Raw genomic sequence first — 15191 nt, 5'->3', positions numbered from 1 at the left:
GTGCCCTAACTATTCGATCTGGTGGAGCAACGCCCTATAGTAAAGCCTAGGTTGCCCGGAACGTAGAAATGACCATTACTTCCACACTATTTGCAATTATTCATTTTATACGATGGAAAATCTGTTGCATTTATATTGTATTTTATGCTTCTTGCGTTCACTACTTAGGCCCTAACTATTCGACCTGATGGAGCACCGCCCTAGAGTGAAGCAGAGGTTGCCTGGAACGTAGAAATGACCATTACCTTCACACTGGTTGCAATTATTCGTTTTATACGATGGAAAAACTGTTGTACATATATCGTATTTTATGCTTCTGGCGTAGACTTCTTAGGCCCTAACTATTCGATCTGGTGGAGCAACCTCCTAGAGTGAAGCCTAGGTCGCCCGGAACGTAGAAATGACCATAACTTTCACACTGGTTGCAATTATCCCTTTTATACGATGGAAAAGCTGTTGAATTTTTATTGTACTTTATGCTTCTGGCGTTAACTTCTCGTGCCCTAACTATTCGATCTGGTGGAGCAACGCCCTAGAGTGAAGCCTAGGTTGCCCGGAACGTAGAAATGACCATTACTTTCACACTTTTTGCAATTATTCATTTTATACGATGGAAAAGCTGTTGTATTTATATTGTATTTTATGCTTCTGGCGTTGACTTCTAAGGCCCTAGCTATTCGATTTGGCCGAGCAACGCCCTAGAGTGAAGCCTAGGTTGCCCGGAACGTAGAAATGACCATTACTTCCACACTGTTTGCAATTATTCATTTTATACGAAGGAAAAACTGTTGTACTTATATTGTATTTTATGCTTCTGGCGTTGACTTCTAAGTCCCTAGCTATTCGCTCTGGTGGAGCAACACCCTAGAGTGAGGCCTAGGTTGCCTGGAATGTAGAAATGACCAGTACTTTCACACTGGTTGCAATTATTCGTTTTATACAATGGAAAAACTGTTCTATTTATTTTGTCTTTTATGCTTCGGGCGTTGACTTCTAAGGCCCTAACTATTCGATCTGGCGGAGCAACGCCCTAGAGTGAAGCCTAGGTTACCCGGAATCTAGAAATGACCAGTACCTTCACACTGTATGCAATTATTCATTTTATACGATGGAAAAACTATTGTACCTTTATTGTATTTTATGCTTCGGGCGTTGACTTCTAAGGCCCTAACTATTCGATCTGGTGGAGCAACGCCCCTGAGTGAAGCCTAGGTTGCCCCGAACGTAGGAATGACCATTACTTTCACACTGTTTGCAATTATTCATTTTATACGATGGAAAAGCTGTTGTATTTTTATTGTACTTTACGCATCTGGCGTTAAGTTCTCGTGCCCTAACTATTCGATCTGGTGGAGCAACGCCCTAGAGTGAAGCCTAGGTTGCCCGGAACGTAGAAATGACCATTACTTCCACACTATTTGCAATTATTCATTTTATACGATGGAAAAACTGTGGTATTTTTATTGTATTTTATGCTTCAGGCGTTGACATCTAAGGCCGTAGCTATTCGATGCGGTGGAGCAACGCCCTAGAGTGAAGCCTAGGTTGCCCGGAACGTAGAAATGGCCATTACTTTCACACTGGTTGCAATTATTCGTTTTATACGATGGAAAAACTGTTGTACATATATCGTATTTTATGATTTGGGCGTTGACTTCTTAGGCCCTAACTATTCGATCTGGTGGAACAGCGCCCTAGAGTGAAGCCTGAGTTGCCCTGAACGTAGAAATGACCATCACTTTCACACTGGTTGCAATTATTCGTTTTATACAATGGAAAAACTGTTCTATTAATTTTGTACTTTATGCTTCGGGCGTTGACTTCTAAGGCCCTAACTATTCGATCTGGTGGAGCAACGCCCTAGAGTGAAGCATAGGTTGCGCAGAACGTAGAAATGATCATAACTTTCACACTGGTTGCTATTATTCGTTTTATACGATGGAAAAACTGTTGTATTTATATTGTATTTTATGCTTCTGGCGTTGACTTCTTAGGCCCTAACAGTTCGATCTGGTGTAGCAACGCCCTAGAGTGAGGCCAAGGTTTCCCGGAACGTAGAAATGACCGTTACTTTCACAATGCTTGCAATTATTCATTTTATACGATGGAAAAACTGTTGTACGTATATTGCTTTTTATGCTTCTGGCATTGACTCCTATGGCCGTAGCTATTCGATTTGGTGGAGCAGCGCCCTAGTGTGAAGCCAAGGTTGCACGGAACGTAGTTATGACCATAACTTTCACACTGGTTGCAATTATTAGTTTCATGCAATGGAAAAACTGTTCTATTAATTTTGTATTTAATGCTTCGGGCGTTGACTGCCAAGGCCCCGACTATTCGATCTGGTGGAGCTACGCCATAGTGTCAAGCCTAGGTTGCCCGGAACGTAGATATGACCATTACTTTCACACTGGTTGCAATTATTCTTTTTATACGATGGAAAAACTGTTGTATTTATATTGTATTTTATGCTTCTAGCGTTTACTTCATAGGCCCTATCCACTCGATCTGGTGGAGCAACGCCCTAGAGTGAAGCCTAGGATGCCCGAAACGTAGACATGACCATTACTTTCACTCTGGTTGCAATTATTCATGCTATACGATGGACAAACTGTTGTATTTTTATTGTATTTTATGCTTCTGGCGTTGACTTCTTAGGCACTAACCATCCGATCTGGTGGAGCAACGCCCTAGAGTGAGGCCTAGGTTGCTCCGAACGTAGAAATGACCATAACTTTCACACTGGTTGCAATTATCCGTTTTATACTATGGAAAAGCTGTTGTATTTTTATTGTACTTTACGCTTCTGGCGTTAAGTTCTCGTGCCCTAACTATTCGATCTGGTGGAGCAGCGCCCTAGAGTGCAGCCTGGGTTTCCCGGAACGTAGAAATGACCATAACTATCACACTGGTTGCAATTATTCGTTTTATACGATGGAAAAACTGTTGTACGTATATCGTATTTTATGCTTCTGGCGTTAACTTCTTAGGCCCTAACTATTCGATCTTGTGGAACAGCGCCCTAGAGTGAAGCCTAGGTTGCCCGCAACGTAGAAATGACCATTACTTTCACACTGTTTGCAATTATTCATTTTATACGATGGAAAAGCTGTTGTATTTATATTGTATTTTATGCTTCTAGCGTTTACTTCATAGGCCCTATCCACTCGATCTGGTGGAGCAACGCCCTAGAGTGAAGCCTAGGATGCCCGAAACGTAGACATGACCATTACTTTCACTCTGGTTGCAATTATTCATGCTATACGATGGACAAACTGTTGTATTTTTATTGTATTTTATGCTTCTGGCGTTGACTTCTTAGGCACTAACCATCCGATCTGGTGGAGCAACGCCCTAGAGTGAGGCCTAGGTTGCTCCGAACGTAGAAATGACCATAACTTTCACACTGGTTGCAATTATCCGTTTTATACTATGGAAAAGCTGTTGTATTTTTATTGTACTTTACGCTTCTGGCGTTAAGTTCTCGTGCCCTAACTATTCGATCTGGTGGAGCAGCGCCCTAGAGTGCAGCCTGGGTTTCCCGGAACGTAGAAATGACCATAACTATCACACTGGTTGCAATTATTCGTTTTATACGATGGAAAAACTGTTGTACGTATATCGTATTTTATGCTTCTGGCGTTAACTTCTTAGGCCCTAACTATTCGATCTTGTGGAACAGCGCCCTAGAGTGAAGCCTAGGTTGCCCGCAACGTAGAAATGACCATTACTTTCACACTGTTTGCAATTATTCATTTTATACGATGGAAAAGCTGTTGTATTTATATTGTATTTTATGCTTCTGGCGTTGACTTCTAAGGCCCTAGCTATTCGATTTCGCCGAGCAACGCCCTAGAGTGAAGCCTAGGTTGCACGGAACGTAGAAATGGCCATTACTTTCACACTGGTTGCAATTATTCGTTTTATACGATGGAAAAACTGTTGTACATATATCGTTTTTTATGAATTGGGCGTTGACTTCTTAGGCCCTAACTATTCGATCTGGTGGAACAGCGCCCTAGAATGAAGCCTGAGTTGCCCTGAACGTAGAAATGACCATCACTTTCACACTGGTTGCAATTATTCGGTTTATACAATGGAAAAACTGTTCTATTAATTTTGTACTTTATGCTTCGGGCGTTGACTTCTAAGGCCCTAACTATTCGATCTGGTGGAGCAACGCCCTAGAGTGAAGCATAGGTTGCGCAGAACGTAGAAATGATCATAACTTTCACACTGGTTGCTATTATTCGTTTTATACGATGGAAAAACTGTTGTATTTATATTGTATTTTATGCTTCTGGCGTTGACTTCTTAGGCCCTAACAGTTCGATCTGGTGTAGCAACGCCCTAGAGTGAGGCCAAGGTTTCCCGGAACGTAGAAATGACCGTTACTTTCACAATGTTTGCAACTATTCATTTTATACGATGGAAAAACTGTTGTACGTATATTGCTTTTTATGCTTCTGGCATTGACTCCTATGGCCGTAGCTATTCGATTTGGTGGAGCAGCGCCCTAGTGTGAAGCCAAGGTTGCACGGAACGTAGATATGACCATAACTTTCACACTGGTTGCAATTATTAGTTTCATGCAATGGAAAAACTGTTCTATTAATTTTGTATTTAATGCTTCGGGCGTTGACTGCCAAGGCCCCGACTATTCGATCTGGTGGAGCAACGCCATAGTGTCAAGCCTAGGTTGCCCGGAACGTAGATATGACCATTACTTTCACACTGGTTGCAATTATTCTTTTTATACGATGGAAAAACTGTTGTATTTATATTGTATTTTATGCTTCTAGCGTTTACTTCATAGGCCCTATCCACTCGATCTGGTGGAGCAACGCCCTAGAGTGAAGCCTAGGATGCCCGAAACGTAGACATGACCATTACTTTCACTCTGGTTGCAATTATTCATGCTATACGATGGACAAACTGTTGTATTTTTATTGTATTTTATGCTTCTGGCGTTGACTTCTTAGGCACTAACCATCCGATCTGGTGGAGCAACGCCCTAGAGTGAGGCCTAGGTTGCTCCGAACGTAGAAATGACCATAACTTTCACACTGGTTGCAATTATCCGTTTTATACGATGGAAAAGCTGTTGTATTTTTATTGTACTTTACGCTTCTGGCGTTAAGTTCTCGTGCCCTAACTATTCGATCTGGTGGAGCAGCGCCCTAGAGTGCAGCCTGGGTTTCCCGGAACGTAGAAATGACCATAACTATCACACTGGTTGCAATTATTCGTTTTATACGATGGAAAAACTGTTGTACGTATATCGTATTTTATGCTTCTGGCGTTAACTTCTTAGGCCCTAACTATTCGATCTTGTGGAACAGCGCCCTAGAGTGAAGCCTAGGTTGCCCGGAACGTAGAAATGGCCATTACTTTCACACTGGTTGCAATTATTCGTTTTATACGATGGAAAAACTGTTGTACATATATCGTTTTTTATGAATTGGGCGTTGACTTCTTAGGCCCTAACTATTCGATCTGGTGGAACAGCGCCCTAGAATGAAGCCTGAGTTGCCCTGAACGTAGAAATGACCATCACTTTCACACTGGTTGCAATTATTCGGTTTATACAATGGAAAAACTGTTCTATTAATTTTGTACTTTATGCTTCGGGCGTTGACTTCTAAGGCCCTAACTATTCGATCTGGTGGAGCAACGCCCTAGAGTGAAGCATAGGTTGCGCACAACGTAGAAATGATCATAACTTTCACACTGGTTGCTATTATTCGTTTTATACGATGGAAAAACTGTTGTATTTATATTGTATTTTATGCTTCTGGCGTTGACTTCTTAGGCCCTAACAGTTCGATCTGGTGTAGCAACGCCCTAGAGTGAGGCCAAGGTTTCCCGGAACGTAGAAATGACCGTTACTTTCACAATGTTTGCAATTATTCATTTTATACGATGGAAAAACTGTTGTACGTATATTGCTTTTTATGCTTCTGGCATTGACTCCTATGGCCGTAGCTATTCGATTTGGTGGAGCAGCGCCCTAGTGTGAAGCCAAGGTTGCACGGAACGTAGATATGACCATAACTTTCACACTGGTTGCAATTATTAGTTTCATGCAATGGAAAAACTGTTCTATTAATTTTGTATTTAATGCTTCGGGCGTTGACTGCCAAGGCCCCGACTATTCGATCTGGTGGAGCAACGCCATAGTGTCAAGCCTAGGTTGCCCGGAACGTAGATATGACCATTACTTTCACACTGGTTGCAATTATTCTTTTTATACGATGGAAAAACTGTTGTATTTATATTGTATTTTATGCTTCTAGCGTTTACTTCATAGGCCCTATCCACTCGATCTGGTGGAGCAACGCCCTAGAGTGAAGCCTAGGATGCCCGAAACGTAGACATGACCATTACTTTCACTCTGGTTGCAATTATTCATGCTATACGATGGACAAACTGTTGTATTTTTATTGTATTTTATGCTTCTGGCGTTGACTTCTTAGGCACTAACAATTCGATCTTGTGGAACAGCGCCCTAGAGTGAAGCCTAGGTTGCCCGGAACGTAGAAATGACCATTACTTTCACACTGTTTGCAATTATTCATTTTATACGATGGAAAAGCTGTTGTATTTATATTGTATTTTATGCTTCTGGCGTTGACTTCTAAGGCCCTAGCTATTCGATTTCGCCGAGCAACGCCCTAGAGTGAAGCCTAGGTTGCCCGGAACGTAGAAATGACCATTACTTCCACACTGTTTGCAATTATTCATTTTATACGATGGAAAGACTGTGGTATTTTTATTGTATTTTATGCTTCAGGCGTTGACCTCTAAGGCCGTAGCTATTCGATGTGGTGGAGCAACGACCTGGAGTCAAGCCGAGGTTGCCCGGAACGTAGAAATGACCATAACTTTCACACTGGTTGCAATTATCCGTTTTATACGATGGAAAAGCTGTTGTATTTTTATCGTACTTTACGCTTCTGGCGTTAAGTTCTTGGGTCCTAACTATTCGATATGGTTGAGCAACGCCCCAGAGTGAAGCCTAGGTTGCCCGGAACGTTCAAATGAGCATTACTTTCACACTGTTTGCAATTATTCATTTTATACGATGGAAAAGCTGTTGTACTTATATTGTATTTTATGCTTCTGGCGTTGACTTCTAAGGCTCTAGCTATTCGATCTGGCGGAGCAGCGCCCTAGAGTGAAGCATAGGTTGCCCGACACGTAGAAATGACCATTACTTTCACACTGCCTGCAATTATTCATGCTATACCAAGGAAAACCTGTTGTATTTATACTGTATTTCAGGCATCTGGCGTTGACTTCTTAGGCCCTAACTATTCGATCTGGTGGAGCAACGCCCTAGAGTGAAGCCTAGGTTGCCCGGAACGTAGAAATGACCATAACTTTCACACTGGTTGCAATTATCCCTTTTATACGATGGAAAAGCTGTTGAATTTTTATTGTACTTTATGCTTCTGGCGTTAACTTCTCGTGCCCTAACTATTCGATCTGGTGGAGCAACGCCCCTGAGTGAAGCCTAGGTTGCCCGGAACGTAGGAATGACCATTACTTTCACACTGTTTGCAATTATTCATTTTATACGATGGAAAAGCTGTTGTATTTTTATTGTACTTTACGCTTCTGGCGTTAAGTTCTCGTGCCCTAACTATTCGATCTGGTGGAGCAACGCCCTAGAGTGAAGCCTAGGTTGCCCGGAACGTAGAAATGACCATTACTTCCACACTATTTGCAATTATTCATTTTATACGATGGAAAAACTGTGGAATTTTTATTGTATTTTATGCTTCAGGCGTTGACATCTAAGGCCGTAGCTATTCGATGCGGTGGAGCAACGCCCTAGAGTGAAGCCTAGGTTGCCCGGAACGTAGAAATGGCCATTACTTTCACACTGGTTGCAATTATTCGTTTTATACGATAGAAAAACTGTTGTACATATATCGTTTTTTATGAATTGGGCGTTGACTTCTTAGGCCCTAACTATTCGATCTGGTGGAACAGCGCCCTAGAGTGAAGCCTGAGTTGCCCTGAACGTAGAAATGACCATCACTTTCACACTGGTTGCAATTATTCGTTTTATACAATGGAAAAACTGTTCTATTAATTTTGTACTTTATGCTTCGGGCGTTGACTTCTAAGGCCCTAACTATTCGATCTGGTGGAGCAACGCCCTAGAGTGAAGCATAGGTTGCGCGGAACGTAGAAATGATCATAACTTTCACACTGGTTGCTATTATTCGTTTTATACGATGGAAAAACTGTTGTATTTATATTGTATTTTATGCTTCTGGCGTTGACTTCTTAGGCCCTAACAGTTCGATCTGGTGTAGCAACGCCCTAGAGTGAGGCCAAGGTTTCCCGGAACGTAGAAATGACCGTTACTTTCACAATGTTTGCAATTATTCATTTTATACGATGGAAAAACTGTTGTACGTATATTGCTTTTTATGCTTCTGGCATTGACTCCTATGGCCGTAGCTATTCGATTTGGTGGAGCAGCGCCCTAGAGTGAAGCCAAGGTTGCACGGAACGTAGATATGACCATAACTTTCACACTGGTTGCAATTATTAGTTTCATGCAATGGAAAAACTGTTCTATTAATTTTGTATTTAATGCTTCGGGCGTTGACTGCCAAGGCCCCGACTATTCGATCTGGTGGAGCAACGCCATAGTGTCAAGCCTAGGTTGCCCGGAACGTAGGAATGACCATTACTTTCACACTGTTTGCAATTATTCATTTTATACGATGGAAAAGCTGTTGTATTTTTATTGTACTTTACGCTTCTGGCGTTAAGTTCTCGTGCCCTAACTATTCGATCTGGTGGAGCAACGCCCTAGAGTGAAGCCTAGGTTGCCCGGAACGTAGAAATGACCATTACTTCCACACTATTTGCAATTATTCATTTTATACGATGGAAAAACTGTGGAATTTTTATTGTATTTTATGCTTCAGGCGTTGACATCTAAGGCCGTAGCTATTCGATGCGGTGGAGCAACGCCCTAGAGTGAGGCCTAGGTTGCTCCGAACGTAGAAATGACCATAACTTTCACACTGGTTGCAATTATCCGTTTTATACGATGGAAAAGCTGTTGTATTTTTATTGTACTTTACGCTTCTGGCGTTAAGTTCTCGTGCCCTAACTATTCGATCTGGTGGAGCAGCGCCCTAGAGTGCAGCCTGGGTTTCCCGGAACGTAGAAATGACCATAACTATCACACTGGTTGCAATTATTCGTTTTATACGATGGAAAAACTGTTGTACGTATATCGTATTTTATGCTTCTGGCGTTAACTTCTTAGGCCCTAACTATTCGATCTTGTGGAACAGCGCCCTAGAGTGAAGCCTAGGTTGCCCGGAACGTAGAAATGACCATTACTTTCACACTGTTTGCAATTATTCATTTTATACGATGGAAAAGCTGTTGTATTTATATTGTATTTTATGCTTCTGGCGTTGACTTCTAAGGCCCTAGCTATTCGATTTCGCCGAGCAACGCCCTAGAGTGAAGCCTAGGTTGCCCGGAACGTAGAAATGACCATTACTTTCACACTGTTTGCAATTATTCATTTTATACGATGGAAAAGCTGTTGTATTTATATTGTATTTTATGCATCTGGCATTCACTTCTAAGGCTCTAACTATTCGATATGGTGGTGCAACGCCCTAGAGCGAAGCCAAGGTTGCCCGTAACGTGGAAATGACAATTACTTTCACACTGGTTGCAATTATTCCTGTTATACGGTGAACAAACTGTTGGATTTTTATTGTACTTTATGCTTCTGGCGTTGACTTCTAAGGCCCTATGTATTAGATCTGGTGGAGCGATGCCTCAGAGTTAAGTCTAGGATGCCCGGAACGTAGAAGTGACCATTACCTTCAGACTGGTTGCAATTATTCTTTTTATACGATGGAAAAACTGTTGTATTTATATTGTATTTTATGCTTCTAGCGTTGACTTCATAGGCCCTATGCATTCGATCTGGTGGAGCAACGCCCTAGAGTGAAGCCTAGGATGCCCGAAACGTAGACATGACCATTACTTTCACTCTGGTTGCAATTATTCATGCTATACGATAGAAAAACTGTTGCATTTTTATTGTATTTTATGCTTCTGGCGTTGACTTCTTAGGCACTAACCATCCGATCTGGTGGAGCAACGCCCTAGAGTGAGGCCTAGGTTGCTCCGAACGTAGAAATGACCATAGCTTTCATACTGGTTGCAATTATTCGTTTCACACGATGAAAAAACTGTTGTATTTATACTGTATTTTAGGCTTCTGGTGTTGACTTCTAAGGCCCTAACTATTCGATCTGGTGGAACAGCGCCCTAGAGTGAAGCCTGGGTTGCCCGGAACGTAGAAATGACCATCACTTTCACACTGGTTGCAATTATTCGTTTTATACGGTGGAAAAACTGTTGTACATATATCGTATTTTATGATTCTTGCGTTGACTTCTTAGGCCCTAACTATTCGATCTGCTGGACCAACGCCCCAGAGTGAAGCCTAGGATGCCCGGAACGTAGGAATGACCATTACTTTCACGCTGTTTGCAATTATTCATTTTATACGAAGGAAAAACTGTTGTACTTATATTGTATTTTATGCTTCTGGCGTTGACTTCTAAGTCCCTAGCTATTCGCTCTGGTGGAGCAACACCCTAGAGTGAGGCCTAGGTTGCCTGGAATGTAGAAATGACCATCACTTTCACACTGGTTGCAATTATTCCTGTTATACAATGGAAAAACTGTGGTGTTTATATTGTATTTTATGCTTCTGGCGTAGGCTTCTTAGGCCCTAACTATTCGATCTGGGGGAACCATGCCCTAGACTGAAGCCTAGGTTGCCCGGAACGTAGAAATGACCATCACTTTCACACTGGTTGCAATTATTCCTGTTATACAATGGAAAAACTGTTGTATTTATATCGTTTTTTATAGTTATGGCGTTGACTTCTAAGGCCGTAGCTATTCGATGTGGTGGAGCAATGCCCTAGAGTGAAGCCTAGGATGCCCGCAACGTAGAAATGACCATATCTTTCACACTGTTTGCAATTATTCCTGTTATACGATGGAATAACTCTTGTATTTTTATTTTATTTTGTGCTTCTGGCGTTTACTTCTAAGGTCCTAGCTATTCGATCTGGTGGAGCAACGCTCTAGAGTGAAGCCTAGGTTGCCCGGAACTTAGAAATGACCAACACCTTCACTCTGGTTGCAATTATTCCTGTCATACGATGGAAAAACTGTTGTATTTATATTGTATTTTATCCTTCTGCTGTAGACTTCTTAGGCCCTAGCTATTCGATCTGGAGGAACAACGCCCTAGAGTGAAGCCTAGGTGGCTGGGAACGTAGAAATGTCCATTACTTTCACACTGGTTGCAATTATTCCTTTTATACGATGGAAAAACTGTTGTATTTTTATTGTATTTTATGCTTCGGGCGTTGACTTCTAAGGCCCTAGCTATCCGATCTGGTGGAGCAACGCCCTAGAGTGTAGCCTAGGTCGCCCGGAACGTAGAAATGACCATCACTTTCACTCTGGTTGCAATTATTCCTGTTATACGATGGAAAAACTGATGTACTTTTATTGTAGTTTATGCGTCTGGAGTTGTTTTCTAAGGCCCTAACTATCCGACCTGGTGTAGCAACGCCCTAGAGGGAAGCCTAGGTTGCACGGAACGTAGAAATGCCTATTACTTTCACACAGGTTGTAATTATTCCTGATATACGATGGAACAACTGTTGTATTTTTATTTTATTTTATGCTTCTGGCGTTGACGTCTAAGGCCCTAACTATTCGATCCGGTGGAGCAACGCCCTAGAGTGGAGTCTAGATTGCCCGGAACGTAGAAATGACCATTACTTGCACACTGTTTGCAATTATTCCTGTAATACTATGGAAAAACTGTTGTATTTTTATTGTATTTTATGCTTCTGGCGTTGACTTCTTAGGCCCTAAATATTCGGTCCGGTGGAGCATCGCCCTAGAGTGAAGAATAGGTTGCCCGGAACGTAGAAATGACCGTTACCTTCACAATGTTTGCAATCATTAATTGAGTGCGATGGAAAAAGTGTTGTATTTTTATTTTATTTTATGCTTCTGGCGTTGACGTCTAAGGCCCTAACTACTCGATCTGGTGGAGCAACGCCCTAGAGTGAAGCCTAGGTTTACCGGAGCGTAGAAATGACTATTACCTTCACACTGTTTGCAATTATTCTTGTTATGCGATGGAAAAACTGTTGGATTTTTATTGTACTTTATGCTTCTGGCGTTGACTTTTAAGGCCCTAACTATTCGATGTGGTGGTCCAACGCCCTAGAGTGAAGCCTAGGTTGCCCGGAACGTAAAATGACCATTAGTTTCACACTGTTTGCAATTATTCATTTTATACGATGGAAAAACTGTTGTATTTATATTGTATTTTATGCTTCTGGCGTTGACTTCTTAGGCCCTAACTGTTCGACCTCGTAGAACAACGACCTAGAATGAAGCCAAGGTTGCCCGGAAGGTAGAAAGGGCCATCACTTTCACTCTGGTTTAATTATTCATGCTATACGATGGAAAAACTGTTGTATTTTTATTGTATTTTATGCTTCTGGTGTTGACTTCTTAGGCCCTAAATATTCGATCCGGTGGAGCATCGCCCTAGAGTGAGGCCTAGGTTGCCCGGAACGTAGAAATGACCATTAGTTTCACACTGTTTGCAATTATTCATTTTATACGATGGAAAAACTGTTGTATTTATATTGTATTTTATGCTTCTGGCGTTGACTTCTAAGGCCGTAGCTATTCGATCTGGTAGAACAACGCCATAGAGTGAAGCCTCAGTTGCCCGAGCAGTAGAAGTGACCATTACTTTCACACTGTTTGCAATTATTCATTTTATACGATAGAAAAACTGTTGTATTTATATTGTATTCTTTTATTCGGGCATTGACTTCTATGGCCCTACCTATTCGATCTGGTGGAGCAACACCGTAGAGTCAAGCCTAGGTTGCACGGAACGTAGAAAAGATACATTATTTTCGCACTGATTGCAACTATTCATTTTATACGATGGAAGATCTGTCGCATTTATATTGTATTTTATGCTTCTGGCGTTGACTTCTAAGGACGTAGCTATTCGATCTGGTGGAACGACGACCTAGAATGAAGCCAAGGTTGCCCGGAACGTAGAAATGGCCATCACTTGCACACTGTTTGCAATTATTCCTGTTATACGATGGAAAAACTGTTGTATTTTTATTGTATTTTATGCTTCTGGCGTTGACTTCTTAGGCCCTAAATATTCGATCCGGTGGAGCATCGCCCTAGAGTGAGGCCTAGGTTGCCCGAAACGTAGAAATGACCATATATTTCACACTGTTTGCAATTATTCCTGTTATACGATTCAAAAGCAGTTGTATTTATATTGTATTTTATGCTTCTGGCGTTGACGTCTAAGGCCGCAGCTATTCGATGTGGTGGAACGACGCCCTAGAGTGAAGCCTAGGTTTACCGGAGCGTAGAAATGACTATTACCTTCACACTGTTTGCAATTATTCCTGTTATGCGATGGAAAAACTGTTGGATTTTTATTGTACTTTATGCTTCTGGCGTTGACTTCTAAGGCCCTATCTATTCGATCTGGTGGAGCAATGCCTCAGAGTTAAGTCTAGGATGTCCGTAACGCTGAAATGGCCATTACTTCCACACTGGTTGCAATTATTCGTTTTAGACGATGGAAAAGCTGTTGTATTTATATTGTATTTTATGCATCTGGCGTTGATTTCTTAGGCCCTAACTATTCGATCCAGTGGAGCAACGCCCTAGAGTGAAGTCTAGATTGCCCGGAACGTAGAAATGACCATTACTTTCACACTGTTTGCAATTATTCATTTTATACGATGGAAATACTGTTGTATTTATATTGTATTTTATTCTTCTGGCGTTGGCTTTTAAGGCCCTAACTATTCGATGTGGTGGCGCAACGCCCTACAGTGAAGCCTAGGTTTCCCGGAACGTAGAAATGACCATTAGTTTCACACTGTTTGCAATTATTCATTTTATACGATGGAAAAACTGTTGAATTTATATTGTATTTTAAGCTTCTGGCGTTGACTTCCTAGGCCCTAACTGTACGATCTGGTAGAACATCGACCTAGAATGAAGCCAAGGTTACCCGGAATTTAGAAATGGCCATCACTTTCACACTGCTTTCAATTATTCATGCTATACGATGGAAAACCTGTTGTATTTTTATTGTATTTTATGCTTCTGGCGTTGACTTCTTAGGCCCTAAATATTCGATCCGGTGGAGCATCGCCCTAGAGTGTGGCCTAAGTTGCCCGGAACGAAGAAATGACCGTTACTTTCACAATGCTTTCAATCATTAGTTGTATACGATGGAAAAACTGTTGTATTTATATTGTATTTTATGCTTCTGGCGTTGACTTCTAAGGCCGTAGCTATTCGATCTGGTAGAACAACGCCATAGAGTGAAGCCTCAGTTGCCCGAGCAGTAGAAGTGACCATTACTTTCACAGTGTTTGCAATTATTCATTTTATACGATAGAAAAACTGTTGTATTTATATTGTATTCTTTCATTCGGGCATTGACTTCTATGGCCCTACCTATTCGATCTGGTGGAGCAACGCCCCAGAGTCAAGCCTAGGTTGCACGGAACGTAGAAAAGATACATTATTTTCGCACTGATTGCAACTATTCATTTTATACGATGGAAGATCTGTCGCATTTATATTGTATTTCATGCTTCTGGCGTTGACTTCTAAGGACGTAGCTATTCGATCTGGTCGAACGACGACCTAGAATGAAGCCAAGGTTGCCCGGAACGTAGAAATGGCCATCACTTTCACACTGTTTGCAATTATTCCTGTTATACGATGGAAAAACTGTTGTATTTTTATTGTATTTTATGCTTCTGGCGTTGACTTCTTAGGCGCTAAATATTCGATCCGGTGGAGCATCGCCCTAGAGTGAGGCCTAGGTTGCCCGAAACGTAGAAGTGACCATATCTTTCACACTGTTTGCAATTATTCCTGTTATACGATTCAAAAACTGTTGTATCTATATTGTATTTTATGCTTCTGGCGTTGACTTCTAAGGCCGCAGCTATTCGATGTGGTGGAACGACGCCCTAGAGTGAAGCCTAGGTTTACCGGAGCGTAGAAATGACTATTACCTTCAC

Source organism: Calliopsis andreniformis, unplaced genomic scaffold (assembly GCF_051401765.1).
Source record: "Calliopsis andreniformis isolate RMS-2024a unplaced genomic scaffold, iyCalAndr_principal scaffold0001, whole genome shotgun sequence".
Taxonomy (NCBI): domain Eukaryota; kingdom Metazoa; phylum Arthropoda; class Insecta; order Hymenoptera; family Andrenidae; genus Calliopsis; species Calliopsis andreniformis.
Note: the sequence above shows the minus strand (reverse complement) of the source record.